Here is a 17,750-nt window from a genome sequence, read left to right on the forward strand (position 1 = left end):
GCACCATGGAATGATTTGATCTGTACAAACTGTATGCAAGACAAAGTTTTCATTGTACCTCAGTACATGTGACAATAGTAAATGAAATTACTAGTGATTTTATACATCTCTACAAGTCATCTCTTGTTCCCAACAACCCAAGAAAGAGTCAACCTCTCTCCACAACTCAATCCCAGCAACATCACTGGAAATCTCCTTTGCCCTCTGTCCAGCAAAAGGACATCACAGGGTTTTTGCAGGGATCATTTACTTTGGAATCCCTGCAAACCACCACCACCCACACCCCTCCCCAATACACCACTTCTCAGCAACCTCAATGTCCTCATAAGTGAAATGTCGACAAAACAGAGGTTGCGTGTACCTGTTAGAATAAATTGCAATGCTAACACATTCTGGGAACCTTGGTTTTTGAGAGATGGTTAAGGAGGAGGAGTTGCAGATCAGGTATAAGCAATATAAGTCAAATGAGATGTTTAAGGAGTGTAAAGAATGCAAGAGAACACTTTAGAGAGAAATCAGGAGGTTCAAAGAGGACTTGAGGTTGTTCTAACAGACAAAGTGAAAGAGAATTCCAAGGGTTCTCTTTCCAAGATATATTAAAGGGATAGAATTGTTCATTTTGAAGATCAGTGTGGAAATCTCTCCATGGCAATCAAATGAAGAAGACCTTTAATTAATTTCTGGTATCTGTATTTACTTGTGAGACAGACACTAGGTCTGTAGAACTGAGGCATAGGAGTAGTGAGGTGTTGGAACGTATCTCGATTACAAATGGAGTTGGTTATGGTCTCGAGGCAAATTAGGGTTGATAAATCCCCAGGGATGACAAACCTTCCATCTTGTGGGAATTAGTGCAGAAATAGCAGGGGTCTTGGCAGAGACATTTATAATGACTGTAGCCACAGGGCTGCAGGATAGCAAATGCTGTTTCGTTGTTTAAGAATCTTTGAAAGAACAAACCAGGCAAATACAGGACAGAGAGCCCGAGATCAGTCATGGGTAAATTATTTGAAGCAATTCTAAGGAAATCGATATATAATCAACATAGGTTTGACATAGGAGGTTCAATCTAATAATTTCATAAAGTTCATTTGAAGAAGTTATGAGGAAGGCTGATGAAGGAAAGGTGGTGGATGTTGTCTATACAGACATTTTGTCAAAGTTCCATATGGGAGGAGGCTGGTCAATTGGCATTCAGGATGAATTATTAAATTGAATTTCAGCATATGGTTAGTGAGAGAAGCCAGAGAGTGATAGCGGAAGGTCATCTCTCTGACTGGAGGCCTGTCACTGGAGGTGTGTCACAGGGATCGGTGCTTTATTACCTTTATTAATGACTTAGATGATAATGTGATAAACTGAATCAGCAAGTTTTCAGATGACACCAAGATTGGGGATGTAGTGGACAGCAAGGAAGGCTATCAAAGCTAGCAGTGGGCTGAAAAATGAACAATGGAAACATTAGGTCTTGCAATCTGGGAGGATCAACCAGGGTAGGCCTTGCATGGTGAATTGTAGGTGTGCAGTAAAACAAAAGGATCTGAGAATACAAAGCCATAATTCCTTGAAAGTGGAGTTACAGGGAGAATGGGTGGTAATGGTTTGCTAGAAAATGAGGCCGGAGATATAACAACAGGGGACAAGGAGATGGCAGATGAACTGAACGAGCATTTTGCATCTGTCTTCACTGTGGAAGACACTAGCAGTATGCCAGGTGCTGAAGGGTGTGAGGGAAGAGAAAAGAGTGCAGTTACTATCTCAAAGGAGAAGATGCTCTAAAAGCTGAAAGTCCTAAAGGTACACAAGTCACCTGGACCAGATGAACCACACTCTAGAGTTCTGTAAGAGATAGTAGTAGAAATTGTGGAGGCATTAGAATTGATCCTTCGAGAATTATTGGACTCTGGCATGGTTCCAGAGGATTGGAAAATTGCAAATGTCACTCCATTCTTTAAGAAAGGAGGGGGCAGCAAAAAGTAAATTATAGACCTGACTTCAATGGCTGTGAAGATGTTGGAGTCAATTACTAAGGATGAGGATATGGAGTACTTGGTGACACAGGACAAGGTAAGTCAGCATGGTTTCCTTAAGGGAAAATCTTGCCTGGAGAACCTATTGGAATTACTTGAGATTACAAGTAGGATAGATAAAGGAGATGCAATGGATGTTGTACATTTAGATTTTCAGAAGGCCTTTGACAAGGTGCCACACATGAGGTTGCTTATCAAGTTAAGCGCTCATGGTATTACAGGAAAGTTACTGGCATGGTTAGAGCATTGGCTGATTGATAGAAGACAGCGAGTGGGAATAAAAGGATCCTTTTCTGATTTGCTGCCAGTGACTAGTGGTGTTCCGCAGGGGTCGGTGTTGGAGCCACTGCTTTTTATGCAGTATATCAATGATTTAAATGATGGAATAGATGGCTTTGTTGCCAAGTTTGCAGATGATACGAAGATTAGTGCAGGGGCAGGCAGTGATAAAGAAATGGGAAGGCTACAGAGGACTTAGACAGATTAGGAGAATGGGCAAGAAAGTGTCAAATGAAATACAATATTGGAAAATGCATCATCATGCATTTAGGTAGAAAAATAAATGAGCAGACTATTTTCTAAACAGGGAGAAAATCCAAAGATCTGAGATGCAAAGTGACTTGGGAGTTCTTGTGCAGAACACCCTAAAGGTTAACTTGCAGGTTGAGTCAGTAGTGAAGAAGGAAAATGCAATGTTAGCATTCATTTCAAGAGATCTAGAATACAAGAGCAGGGATGTGATGCTGATGATTTATAAGGTGCTAGTGAGGCCTCACCTTGAGTATTGTGAAGAGTTTTGGGCTCCTCACCTAAGAAAAGATCTGCTGGCACTGGACATGGTTCACAGGCGGTTCACATGAATGATTCTGGGAATGAAAGGGTTATCATATGAGGAACGTTTGATGGCTCCAGGCCTGTACTCACTGGAATTTAGAAAGATGAGGGGGGTGATCTCATTGAAACCTTTCAAAAGTTTGAAGACCTAGACAGAATAGATGTGGAAAGGATGTTTCCCATGATAAGGGAATCTAGGACAAGAGGGCACAGCCTCTGGATAGAGAGGCATCCATCTAAAACAGAGATGAGGAGAAATTTCTATAGCCAGAGGGTGGTGAATTTGTGGAATTTGTTATCACAGGTCCAGAGGGTGTATTTAAGGTGGAGATCGATAGGTTTTGATTGAACACGGTATCAAAGGTTATAAGGAGAAGGTCAGGGAGTGGGGCTGAGGAGCGGAGAAAAAAGGGGATATGCCATGATTAAATGGTGGAGCAGACTCGATAGGCCAAATGACCTAATTCTGTTTCTATGTCTTATGGTCTAAGGAGAGGTTTTGGCACATTAGCCTACATAAATCAGAGTACAGGAGTTGGGATGTTACAGGAAGTTGTTGAAATTGTGGAGTATTGTGTGCAATTTCTGGTCACCCAACTACAGGAAAGATAACAATAAGCTTGTGACAGTACAGAAAGCATTTACAAAGATGTTTCCAGGACCTGAATAGTAAGGTAAGATTGAATAGGTTAGGACTTTATTTCCTAGGCGTTAGAAGAATGTGGAGAAATCCTACAGTTAAACAAAATAATAAGAGCTACAGATAGGGTAAATATATGCAGGTTCTTTCCCCCACAGTTGGATAATACTAGAACTAGAGGTTATAGGTTTAGGGTGCAAGGTGAAATATTTAAGGGGAACCTGAGTGGAAACTTCTTCACCCAGAGGGTTGTGTGAGTGTAGAAGCAGCCTCAGTATAGAGGGGCTGTAGGGCTGCCAGTAGGGGTGGATGTGGTTTTAATTTCAATATTTAAGAAAGGTTTGAATAGGTAGATTCATGAGAGCGGTATGGAGGGCAATGATCTGGGAGTTGATAAATGGGACTAGACAGAGAAACCAGTCAGCATGGACTGGATGGGCTGATAGGCCTGATTCTGTGCTGTATTCCATGACTCTTACCTCTTCCCATTCCCTCTCCAGGAACCAGAATTTTTCTTCCAGGTGAAGCAGTGATTCAGTCGTACATTTTTCCCCAATCTAATCCGCTGCATTCGGAGATCAGGCCGTGATCTCCTCTACGCTGGAGAAACCGAATGCAGATTGCGCGAACACTGGGATTCAGTCCACGGGAGAGACCCTAATCTTGAATGGTGGGCGACACTCGCGGGCTGCTTCAGCACATTCTTCGGAGCATTGTTTGTTAATGCAAAACGAGGCATTTCAGATATATCTCGATGTGCATGTGATAAATTCATGATGGGGGGAGAGTTAGTGAGGGTCTCACAGACCTCCCACTACAGAGAGCAGGAAATCTTCTCCAAAGCCGCCATCCCGTGAGGGGAGTTGGCCGTCCCGAGACAACACAGGCGCTGCCCGACGTGCTCGCTGAGAGCTACTGGTAGACTCCAGCAGCTGGAGTCTCCTGTCAATTTAATCGCTATCGTCACACTTTCTGCCCTCACCCATCCAGGAACGTCGCAGCTCGTGGCCTCCACGTTGGCTCAGAGCAGGAACTAGTGAGAGTGCGAGGCGCTTTCAAACGGCCCTGCGATGCTCCGAGATGGGTCCAGGTCTGGTCACGTCTCCACCACTGAGAAAATGTAGTAACAAAATGCAGCTTGTTTTGTACCAGAGTGATTTGCTAATCATGTTTGTGTAACATTATACCGACAGATCCTGAGTCCTTGACAAACCGCAGACCAACAGCTGAATTACTGGAAGAATGCCAAATACACCAATTAAAACCATAAGATCTAGTTCCAAAATTAGGCCATTTATCCAGTCCTGACGAAGGGTCTCGGCCCGAAACGTCGACAGTGCGTCTTCCTATACATTCTGCCTGGCCTGCTGCGTTCCACCAGCATTTTGTGTGCATTGCTTGAATTTCCTGCATCTGCAGATTTCCTGGTGTTTGCCATTTAGCCCATTGACTTTGCTCCCCCATTTCATCAGGGCTGATCCACTTCCCCCTCAGCCCCAATCCCCTGCCTTCTTGTATTGAGAAATATATCTGACATAACCACTATATATACCTGAAATATAATCACTATGTATTAGCTATTTACTATACTATGTAATCACTTCTAGGTACTGAATATTAATATGTATTATTTTACACATTTTTTTATGTGTTGTTTTCACTAGATACTTTGTACTCTCTTAGCTGCATATTATGGCACTTGCAGAACACCTGTTTGTTTAGCAGCACTATTAGCTGAGATGTATCCCATGTATTACACTCAGCCTTTGTTTAGTAAGAGATAACGGTGGCGGACAGGATGCTGCGAGCAGGAATGTAATGTGAGGGAGGTTGTCTGGAAAACATAATCTTGGCCATGAATAAGGTCCCAATGCGAATGGGTGAAAAATAATGGTGACGCACCGAGAGCTAGGCAAGAGCGATTGATTAGTTAATATATAGATGATATGCAATTATAAATTGATTGGGTATGCTGATGAAACCGGAATGTAACTGAGTTAAGAAATTACTATAAAGAATGCTGTACACCGGAGCTCGGCGGGCTTTCAGTGATAAGTTCATTGATTGCCTCAGCCTTTGTTTGCAAATAAAAGTTTAAACTTCTCGAAGAATTGTCTGCGTCTTCTGGTCATTTCAAGTAACCACAACACTTGCTGTATCCCTTCCTGCCCTCATCAAACTAGAATTGATCAACCTCTGCCACAACCGACTGTTGCAAGGAATACCTCAGATTCACCACTCTCTGGCATAAGAAATTTCTCCTCATCTTCATTCTAAATAAATGGGACTCTATTTTGGGGCTGTGTTCTCTGGCCTTAGACTACTCCACCATAGGAAACATTCTCTCTACAGCCACTCCATCAAGGCTTTTTAAGATTCATTCGGTCTCAATGAGATCCCCCTTCATTCTTCTGAATTCCAGTAAGCACAGTATCAGAACCATCAAATGCTTCTCATATTAAAATCCTTTCGATCCCAGAATCACTTTTTGGACTTCCTTTAAACCCTTTCCAATACGACAACATCCTTTCTTAGCAAAGGGCCCAAAACTGCTCACAATACTCCAAGTGAGGCCTCACCAGTGCCTTATAAAACTGTCCCTGCTTTTATATTCTAGTCCTCTTGAAATGAGTGCTAACACCATATTTGCTGCTCTCACCACTGACTCAACCTCAGACATCCCACTTCTCCCGGAAGTTCCGGGAGTCTCCCGCATATTGATAGTGGCTCCCTGACGCCTGCAAATTATGTACAATATCCAGGAATTTGATTTTTTTAGAGCGAGCTAGAGGGAAGGAGAGAGAGACAGAGAGAGTGAGTGACAGATGTAGTGGGAGAGTAACAGAGAGAGTATCCTGATTGGACTCTCTTTGTGCCAAGTAGATCTATCAGTTTTCTCTGTGGGCTGGCTTTACAGTCGACCTCTCTCTCTCTCATTGTCCATCAGATCAGTTTGGTGTCCTGCAGCGCCATGGCAGAGTGTTCCAAAAAAAAAGAAAATATAAAACGTACTTCACCCCAGACTACATTAAAGTGTACCCCGCCTAATAGGGGTAAAAAATAATGACAATGTTGCTCGCTGCACTGTTTGCAACAATGACTTTTCTACTGCCAATGGTGGGTTAAATGACTGTAAAATACATATTGAGTTGAGTTTTAACAGGTGTCATTTATTCACTAGCATAGCTAACGTAATTTGAACTAGCTGGCTCGCTGCTAAGGAGCTACTCTATTGATGACCTATGTGATGAGGCCAAACTCCCTGTAGACTTGTAATAGAATAAAACACGACTCCATGATAATATAATGTACTTATGAATCTGATGTCTTGGAAAATTAACAAATTCATTGACACAGACTGCTATGAGGTTGAGACTTCCTGTAAAAATGCTCAAATTTGCCAAGCAAGCCACATCACAGTACAAGGAAATTTTGGAAAAGAAATAGAAAAGCTATTTGCATTAGTATTTACCTATTAGCATTGAGACGGCCAACAAAATACTCAACAAGGAATATAAATGCAATATACACAAAGTACTGGTGGAACGCAGCAGGCCAGGCAGCATCTATAGGAAGAAGCACAGTCGATTTTTTGGGCTGAAACCCTTTGTGGGAATAGTTGAAAGAAAAGATAGTAAGAGATTTGAAAGTGTGAGGAGGAGGGAGAAATCAGAAATGATAGGAGAAGACAGGAGGGGGAGGGATGAAACTAAGAGCTGGAAAGGTGATTGGCAAAAGTGATACAGAGCTGGCAAAGGGAAAGGATCATGGGACGGGAGGCCTAGGGAGAAAGAAAGGGGAAGGAGAGCACCAGAGGGAGATGGAGAGCAGGCAAAGACTGATTGGGAGAGGGGCAGAGAGAGAAAAAAAGGTGGGGGAATAAATAAATAAGGGATGGGGTAAGAAGGGGAAGAGGGGCATTAATGGAAATTAGAGAAATCAATGTTCATGGCATCAGGTTGGAGGCTACCCAGATGGAACATAAGGTGTTGTTCCTCCAACCTGAGTGTGGCTTCATCTTGACAGTAGAGGAGGCCATGAATAGATGTACCAGAATAGGAATGGGATGTGGAATTAAAATGTGTGGCTACTGGGAGATCCTGCTTTCTCTGGCAGACAGAGCATAGGTGTTCAGCGAAATGGTCTCCCAGTCTGCGTCGGGTCTCACCAATATATAAAAGGCCACACCGGGAGCACCAGATGCAGTATACCACACCAGCCGACTCACAGGTGAAGTGTCGCCTCACCTGGAAGGACTGTCTGGGGCCCTGAATGGTGGTGAGGGAGGAAGTGTAAGGGAAGTTATAGCACTTGTTCCACTTACAAGGAGAAGTGCCAGGAGGGAGATCAGTGGGGAGGGGTGGGGGGGAAGAATGGACAAAGGAGTCGTCCAGGGAGCGATCCCTGCAGAAAGCAGAAGGGGGGGGGGGAGGGAAAGATGTGTTTGGTAGTGGGATCCCATTGGAGATGGCAGAAGTTATGGAGAATTATATGTGGACCTGGAGGCTGATGGGGTGGTTGGTGAGGGCAAGGGGAACCCTATCCCAAGTGGGCTGGTGGGCAGATGTGCGTGAAATGGGAGGGATGCGTTTGAGATCAGAGTTGATGGTGGAGGAAGGGAAGCCCCTTTGTTTAAAAAAGGAAGACATCTCTTTTGTCCTGGAATGAAAAGCCTCACCCTGAGAGCAGATGTAGCGGAGGTGGAGGAATTGCAAGAAGGGGATAGCATTTTTGCAAGTGAAGGGTGGGAAGAGGAATAGTGCAGGTAGCTGTGAGACAGGGTGGGAAGGAATATACATGTGTGTGTGTGTAAATAGTTTCAATATGTGATCAAATAAATTGTTGTGTTCTTTCATAATCAGATGTCCTGTATACATACACCCTTGGAGGTCGACCGGGGGGGGGGGGGGGGTGGATATGGGGTTGTGGAGGGTGGGGTGGTGATGCTACCTCCCTGAAATGAGTTTTTGCAGGGTGGGATGTCTGAAACCTGCAAATTAACCTTTGGGGAATCCTGCATGAGGGCTCCCAAATCCCTTTGCATTTCAGATTTTTGAATTTTCTCTCCATTTAGAAAATAGTCTGTGCTTTTATTTCTTCTACCAAAGTGCATAACTATACACTTCCAGACACTGAATTCCATTTCCCATTTCTTTGCCCATTCTCCTAATCTATCTAAGTCCTTCTGTAGACTCTCTGCTTCCTCAAAACTGCCTGACCCTCTACATATCTTCACGCTGTCCGCAATCTTGGCCACAAAGCCATCAATTCCATCATCCAACTCAATGGTGTATAACGTAAAAAGAAGTGGTCCCAACACAAACCCTTGTAGAATATCTCTAGTCACTGACAGTCAACCAGAAAAGGCTCACTTTTTCCCAGTCTTTGACTACTGCCAATCAGCCAATGCTGTATCCATGTTAGTATCTTTCCTGTAATTCCATGGGCTCTTAACTTGTTAAGCAGCCTCATGCATGACACCTTGTCAAAGGCCTTCTGAAAATCCAAGTACACAACATCCACCAATCCACCAATTCTCCTTTGTCTAAACTGCTTGTTATTTCTTCAAAGAATTCCCACAGATTTTTCAGGGAAGATCCTCCCTTAAGGAAATCCTGCTGACTTTAGCCTACTTTATCATGTGCCTCCATGTACTCCAAAACCACACCCTTAACAATCAATTTCAACGTCTTCCAACTAACTGGTCTATACTTTCTTTCTCCTACCCCTCTCCTTCTTGAAGAGTACAGTGGAGTTTTTGGAATTTTCCAGTCCTTTGGAACCATGCCAGAATGCATTGATTCTTGAAGGACTGTTCCTAATGCCTTCACAATCTCTTCAGCCACCTGTTTCAGAGCCCTACAGTGTAGAACATCTGGTTAAGTGACTTACCTACCTCAGGCTTTTCAATTTTCTGACCACATTCTTCCTTCTAATGACAATTTCACTTTCTTCTGCTCCCAACACTCTTGAACTTCCAGCATTCAGAGTTCTTTCACAGTTAAGACTGATGCAAAAATACTTATTCAGTTTAATGACCATTTCCTCGTCCCTCATTGCAACCTCTCCAGCATCATTTTTCAGCAGTCCAATATCTACTCTCACCTCTCTTTTACACTTTGTCTCTGAAGAACCTTTTGCTATCTTCTTTAATATTGGGTAGCTTACCGTCATGATCCATCTTATCCAACTTTAGTTGCATTCTAAAGAGCAAACATGAGGAATTCTGCAGATGCCGGAAATTCAGACAACACACACAAAATGCTGGTGGAAGCTTTCCAGCTTTTAGCTTCATCCCACCCCCTCCGGTATTCTCCTGTCATTTCACATTTCCCCCTCCCCCCACTACTTTCAAATCTCTTACTATTTTTCCTTTCAGTTAGTCCTGACGAAGGGTCTCGGCACGAAACGTCGACAGTGCTTCTCCTTATAGATGCTGCCTGGCCTGCTGTGTTCCACCAGCATTTTGTGTGTGTTAGTTGCATTCTGTTGGTTTTTAAATGTTCCCCAATCCTCACTAATTCTCAAACTTCTCACTAATTTTATTCTATTATACACCCTCTCTTTGGTTTTTATGTTGGCTTTGATTTCTCTTGTCAGCCATGGTTGGGTCATTCTGCCTTTAGAATACATCTTCTTCTCCTTTGGGATATATCTATTCTGTGCTTTCCAAATTGTTCCCAGAAACTCCAGCCATCCCTGATAGCGTTCCCTTCCAATCAATTTTGGCCAGCTCTCTCTCATGCCTCTGTAACTTCTTTTACTCCACAGTAATACTGATATATCTAATTTTAGCATGTCCTTCTTGGATTGCAAGGTGAATTCTACCATATTACGAGCACTGACCCCTCAGGGTATCTTTACCTTAAGCTCTCTGATCAATTCTGGTTCATTGCACAACACCCATTTCAGAAGACTGATCCCCTAGTGGGCTCAACCATGAGCTGCTCTGAGAAGCCATCTTGTAGGTATTCTAGAGATTCCCCTTCTTGGGATCCAGTACCAACCTGATTATCTGATTTTCACTATCTGCATATAGAAATCTCCCATGACAATTGTAACATTGCCCCTTTAACGTGCATTTTCTACTTCCAGTTGTAATTTATTGACCATATCTTTGCTACTGTTTGGAGGTCTGTCGGGATCTGTGCAACATTCTGCCAATGGAAGCTGAGAACTTGACAAACCAGCACAGCAGATGCTTTACTGGAAGAATGCCGAACACACTGATTAAGCACAAGTACAGAATGCACCCTGCTGCTTGTTGTAAGATGTAGTGAAGAGGTGCTCGAAAGAAATTGGAGGTCCCACCAAGATCGCACGTCTGGGTGTGGGAACTTGTGACCACCTGCTCCTAGGGTGAAAGCCTTGAAATTTAGCCTCATAAAATCCAAATTTTGGGCCTAATCATGCCCTCATTGAGGTTTCCAAATTCATAATCCTAGGTTCATGACACAAAACCATAGTTTTAAGTTTCTGGATAGCTGTTTACAAACCTGTCTTCCAGTCAGGCAGCTCTTCTACCATTGCCCTGTAACTCTTCTTCTGTCCAAGGTCGATATACATCCTGATTCCCCATTCATAACTCTTCCACTGATCCCTTCTGATAATTATTAAACATATACCATGCTGGTAGCTCTTATTTGCAAAAGGGAAGGATCCCCCTGTTCCATTATGACCAACTGTTAGACTGACTCTCTTCCTCATTCTACTAACCACATTTTCTTTTTCTTTTGTTCACTATCACTTCCTATAGGGATTAAATTTATGAGTTGAGTTTCCACAAATCCCACTCTTATTCACTCTTTTTGCCAGTGCATCCTTTACCATTCAGCTTTAATCATTGATACACATATGTGTTTGGTCGCCATGCTGAAAGTGTCAGGATCACAGAGAGACAAACTGATCCACTCAACAGACCATAGCACAGACTGCAGTGTATAGAACAGGATCGGGGAAGAATCTGGCATTTGCTACTCACCTAGAAAGGCCACATAGAGCCAAAACCAAACGTACTTTTTGGTGATCACTCCTCCGCCCATGTTTCCCCGGGAGCAGGTGGTGGCAAGAATCTCCATTGCTCAGTTCCCACACCCAGACGTGCGATCTCAGTGGTATCTCCAAGTTCATTCAAACCCCCCCTTCACTACATCTTACAACAAGCGGCAGGGTGCATTCTGTACTTGTGCTTAATCAGTGTGTTCGGCATTCTTCCAGTAATGCAACTGTTGTTCTGCAGTTTGTCAGGCTCTCAGCTTCCATTGGTAGAATGTTCCACAGATCCTGATGGGTGTTACATACAGGCCTCCAAACAGCAGCAAAGATGTGGTCAACAAAATAGAAAATGCATGTCAAAGAGGCAATGTTACGACAGTCATAGGAGATTTCAATATGCAGGTAGATGGTGAAAATCAGATAATCAGGTTGGTGCTGGATCACAAGAGCATGAATTTCCAGAATGCCTACAAGATGGCTGTTATCTCACTATACGGCTTATTATGACCCAGCTAGAAATGACAATTTTATGCTTCAGATGGGTGGTGAGGTGGAGATATGTCTCTCCCAAAGGCTGTGTAAGGCGCTACTTTCCGCTGCAAGCCTGCAGGTCACCCTTGTGAAAGATATAGCATTTGTTTAGCCCTCCATCACAATCAGGGTCGCGTGAAGCCATGGGAATTGGTGGTGGATGATCGTATGAGCAGCTGGCACAAATCACAAACCCTGGTTATCTGAGCACTAATGCCAGACAGTCACTCTCTGAAGTATTGATAATGGCTGGGGTGACCCATCTCATAAAAACACCGCCCAGAAGAAAGCAATGACAAACTACTTCTGTAGAAAAATTTGCCAAGAACAATCAAGGTCAAAGGTCATGATCACCTATGTCATACAACGTGGCACAAAATGATGATTATGATGATGCATCAGAAATTGGACCCATGTATCAATAAAGAAATTGTTCTACACACTTAAGAAAAATAGTAGGTGATTCTGGTATTGTGATGGTAGCAGGACTTCCCTATAAGGTTCAGTGGATGATACAAGATCAGGAAACCTCGACTAACTCTAGTAATTTCCAGTGGTAAAGTGGCAAAGGACCTTGGACCAATTGTCAAGTGTCTACGAGGACTGCCATGACAGAGGTTCATGGAAATGGCTGGGTAGAGTCTGTGGAGATTGGAAGGAGGTAAAGGGTTTCTTTAGGAGGAAGGCAACCTTTGAACAGGAAGTTGTCACAGGGCTGTTGTTCAGTGTTGATGTGAACCTTTACTCTTCAAAGTCTCACCACATCTTTGGGCCCTCCAGCCAAATGAAACAGTTAAGATGCTCACAGCTAAGTAGCATAAAATGACCATTGTCCCTAATGCTCCATTGTCCCGCAAGGTACAGAAGCCTCTTTCCATGGAGACTGGAGAAGGGAATTGATAGATTCTATAAATCAAACATGCTATGCCCTGGTTTGTTGCAAAGTGTATATCAAGTTTGTGAACAATGTATGATATGTATTTTACAAAATCCAGGGAACTAGTGAAGGTGGGAAGATTTCATACATCACCCTCTGATGGACAGTTCATGAATTTACAGATGGATTTTATGGAATTACATTCATGTGAAGAATAGACTAGGTATTGGTCATTATTGATGTTTTTCATGATGTGTTGAAGCATTTCCTTGACAAAAGAATGATGCAGTTACAGTAGCTAAATGTTTATTGAAGGAAATTATCCTGAGGTTCTGGAAACTGTCCCGTGCAGTGGCTGAGGGTGTTGATCAGGGAAGAACTTGATAGGAGAGGACAGTGGACCATGGATGAAAGGGAAGGAGGAGGGAGACAAATTACTGAATGTTAGAAATAACGTGCATTGGCGGTGGCAGTGGTGGAAGCGGATACAATAGGCTCTCTTAAGAGCCTCTTAGAGAGGCACATGGAGCTTAGACAAACAGAGGGCTATGCACTAGGGAAATTCTAGGCAGCTTCTAGAGTAGTTTACATGGTCGGCACAACATTGTGGGCCGAAGAGCCTGTAATATGCTGTAGATTTCTATGTTCTTTGTCACGTTCTATAACTAGAAGGTCAAGGGCCCCTGACTGTGGAGCAGTAAAGGTATAGTATGTGTATAGAGCTGACAAATTTCAGTCATCCCCATCTGCTTATTGGGTATGTGGTTATTGGGTCAACCCCTGGCTGCCGGGCCTGTACTCTGAGTAATAGGGGAAGTGGAAAGAACTGTGGCCCTGGAAGTGATGCTGTTGTATTGCCTTCATAGGGCCCCTTCCTTGAATGCAATTCTTGGTATCACTGCATCACCCTCCTCTGGTTCAGCAGCACCAGAGGTCTATCTGAGATTCGGAGACTGCGAGATTGTCTCGGGAACTGATTAATATAGCATAGGTTTTGGAGAAAATAGCAAATGAAACTGCATATGCCTTTGATCAAACCCAACAAGCAATAACCAAGTTGTTTGCAGAACACAGTAGCATTACAGAACAGAATGGATTTTGATTTTACTCTATCAGAATAATGTGATGCTGTATTTACATATCTAACAAATCAGGAACTATAACTCACCTGTAAAAAAAAACATCTGGGAAGCTACCAAAGAGAATAAGAAGATAGGGGATCAGTATCACAACTATTACAGTCCAGGAGGTGGATGGTAGCTGGCGGGACTCTGGAAGAAAGGCGCACAACTATTCTGCATTATGATATAACTTTTGATATTATAATAATGGCTGTTATTCTTCCATGATTTTTTGTGTGAAATAACAGGCTAAAGGGGAGGATATTAAGGAATGAAGGGTACTCATTGAAGTGAATGGTTGAACAGGGAATTTTGGGTAAGACTTCAAAACTGTATCATTGCTTGATACTGTATTATAGCAGAGTGCTTTGCCAATGGTGTTTGTGCAACGTTATGCTGATGGAACCTGAGTCATTGACCAACTGCAGACCAGCAGATGTGTTACTGGAAGAATGCCAAATACACTGATTAAGCAGGCAACCAGAATGCACCCTGACCTTGAAGCTGTGTTTAAAGGAGGGACTATGTTGTCTGTTTTCAAAATTATCACCACTTCCTGTAAGGTGATAGTTTTCCCTGACTGCAAGTAAAATAAATGTGCTTGTGATTGATCCACCTGAGTTAATTGTTGTTTGTTATACGACTTAGCAAAAAGGTGTTAAGACATCACCTCCTCTTCGATCACATACTCTTTCTTGCACATGCACCTATATTCCCATTGCTTTGCCTTCTCACCACTATATCATAATGCCATAAGACACAGGAGCCGAATTAGACAATTCGGTCCATTGAGTCTGCTCCACCATTTGATCATTGTTAATGGATTTTTCCCTCCCTTCTATCTGTAACCTTTGATGCCATTATTAATCAATAACCTATCAACCTCCACTTCAACTATACCAAAGTCTAGCCCTCAGCTGTAAGCAGCAATGAATTCCACAGATTCACCACCCTCTGGCTAAAGACATTTACCCCCAACTCTCTTCTGAATGGACATTCCTCTATTCTAAGGCTCCTCATTAGAAAATAATCCACCAAAGTGTATGACTTCTCTGCACTGTATTCCATCTGCTACTTCCTTGCCCATTCTCCTTCTGCGGACTTCATGCTTCCTTAACACTACCTGCCCACCAATTTTTGTTTCGTCTGCAAACTTGGCCAAACAGCCATCAATTCCATCTTCCAGATTATTAGCATATAGAATGAAAAGCAGCAGGCCCAACATCAATCCTTGCTATAACACCACAAGCCAGCAGCCACACAGAAAATGCCCACTTTATTCCCACTCTTTGTCCCTTGCCAGTCAGTCAACCTCTATCCATGCTAGGATATTTCCTGTAATACTTTGGGCTTTTATCTTGTTTAGGAGCCTCATGAAAATCCAAGTGAACAACATCCCTTTTGTCTATCCTCAAAGAATTCCAACAGATTAATCAAGCAAGATTTGCCCTCAAGTAAACCATACTGACCAGCCTATTTTATTGTGTGCCCCACGTACCCCACAGCTCATCCTTAATAATGGACTCTAACTTCTTGCCAACCACTGAAGAAGGCTAACTGACCTATAATTTTCTGTCTTATTTCCCTCCTTTCTTAAAAGGAAACTTGAAAGGTAACTTATAAATTCTCCCCAGTATATTCAGCTGCCTCATTCAGAATTCTGGGGTGTTGTCCATCTAGTACATAAGATAAAACTAGTGATTTATCTAACATCAGTTTTCTAGACAGTGAACCTGCAGAAAGTATCTGGTACAGAAGGTGTCCATGGTCATGTCCTTAGATCAACTAGTGGTGGTATTTGTGGATATTTCAACCTCTCCCTGCCTCAATCTATGGTTCCCACCTTATTAAAGAAGACCACAATCATAGCTAATATAAACAAGATACTTTGCCTTCACAATTACCAAGGTGTGGCTCTGACATCTCCCATCATGAAGTGTTTGAGAGAGTGGTCATGGCATGCATTAACTCCAGCACCCGGACAACCTCGGCCAACTGTAATTTGACTACTGCCAAAACTGGTCAATGGCAAATACTCATCTTTGGAGCACCTGAACAGCATAGTTACCTACGTATGGTGATTGTCCATTGACTACAGCTCCATCTACAACCTGAGAATCAACACATCCTTCCGCCACTGGATTCTTGACTTCTTGACTAACAGATGACAATTACTAAAGATAGGCAGCAACACCTCCACCATGATTATTCTAAACACTGGTGCTCCACACGGTTGTATCCTATTCCCTGTGTAGTTATGACTTCATGGCCAGATTCTGCTCTGACTCCATTTACAAGTTTGCTGATGATACCACTGTAATGGGCCATATCTCAAATAACAATGAGTCAGAGTACAGGAAGGACATAGAGATTTTAATACATGGTATTATGAAAAGGTCAATAAATGTCAATGCCTCAATATCAGTAAAACAAAAGAAGTGGTCGTTGACTTCAGAAACGAGAGGTAGTGCACTTGTTCTTGTCTACATCAATGGTGTCAGGGTTGAGAACTCCAAGTTCCTAAGAGTGAACATCACCAATAATCTGTTCTAGTCCAACCGCATGGCTCATCAATGCCTTGCCTTCCTCAGGAGGCTAAAGAAATACAACATGTTCCTGTTGCTACTTACTAATTTTTATTGATGTAGCATAGAAGGCATCCTATCTGCAGGCATAATGGCTTGGTATGACAACTTCTCTGAACATGACCACAGAAACTGTAGAGAGTTGTGAACACAGCTCAGCACATCACAGAAACCAGCCTCCCCTCTATAGACTCAGTCTATACTTCTCACTGTCTTAGTAAAACAGCCAGCATGATCAAACACCCCATCCACACACCTCAGACATCCTTTCTCCCTTCTTTCTTCAGTTAGAAGATTCAAAATCCTGAAAATGCATAACACCAGGCTTAAAGACAGCTTCTTCCCTGCTTAAGACTTTTGAATGGTTCTTTGGTACAAGTTTTCATCTCATAATCTACATTGTTATGATCTTACACCTAATTGTTTATCTACCCTATACTTTTGCTGTAGCTGTTAAAATTTATTTTGCACTGTTATTGTTTTACCTTGTTCTACTTCAATGCCCTATGTACCAATTTGATCTGTATGCAAGACAAACACTGTATTCAGTATGTGAAAATAATAATTCAATTGAAGTTCAGATTTCAATTCCAATTATTCAAAGACTGATTCCACTCTATCTTTAAGGAGCAGAGTTCCAAAGATGTGTAACACTCATGTGAGAAAGTATTTCATCTCATCTTTACCACACATGGACAACACTTATTTTTAACCTCTAATTACTGTTCCCCATTCTTCCACTAGAGGAAGCAACTGCATAAGATGCACCCCCATTCTTTCACTTCTTCCCTTCTCACCATCCAGAAATGCCAAATTTTCCAGGTGAAGCTGCTATACTCTTGACCTTCTTCCATGTTCAAAATGTGTTCTCCTCTGCAACAGACAAACCAATTGCTTGTTGGGTCATCAAGCCTTGTTGAGCACTTGCGTACTGTCCACAAGAACAACCCCGAGCTTTCCGTTACCAGTCACTTTAATTTTTCATCTCATTCTGACCTGTCTGTTTGTGGCTTCCTTCATTGTTGTAAGTCCCATGCAAGCCTGAAGAACCACACAGCATCTTCTATCTGAGCATATATTGCAGCCTCAGTATTCAGTATTGAATTCACAAACCGCTTTCATGGCATATGTATGAGC

This window comes from Hypanus sabinus, chromosome 3 (assembly GCF_030144855.1).
Source record: "Hypanus sabinus isolate sHypSab1 chromosome 3, sHypSab1.hap1, whole genome shotgun sequence".
NCBI lineage: Eukaryota > Metazoa > Chordata > Chondrichthyes > Myliobatiformes > Dasyatidae > Hypanus > Hypanus sabinus.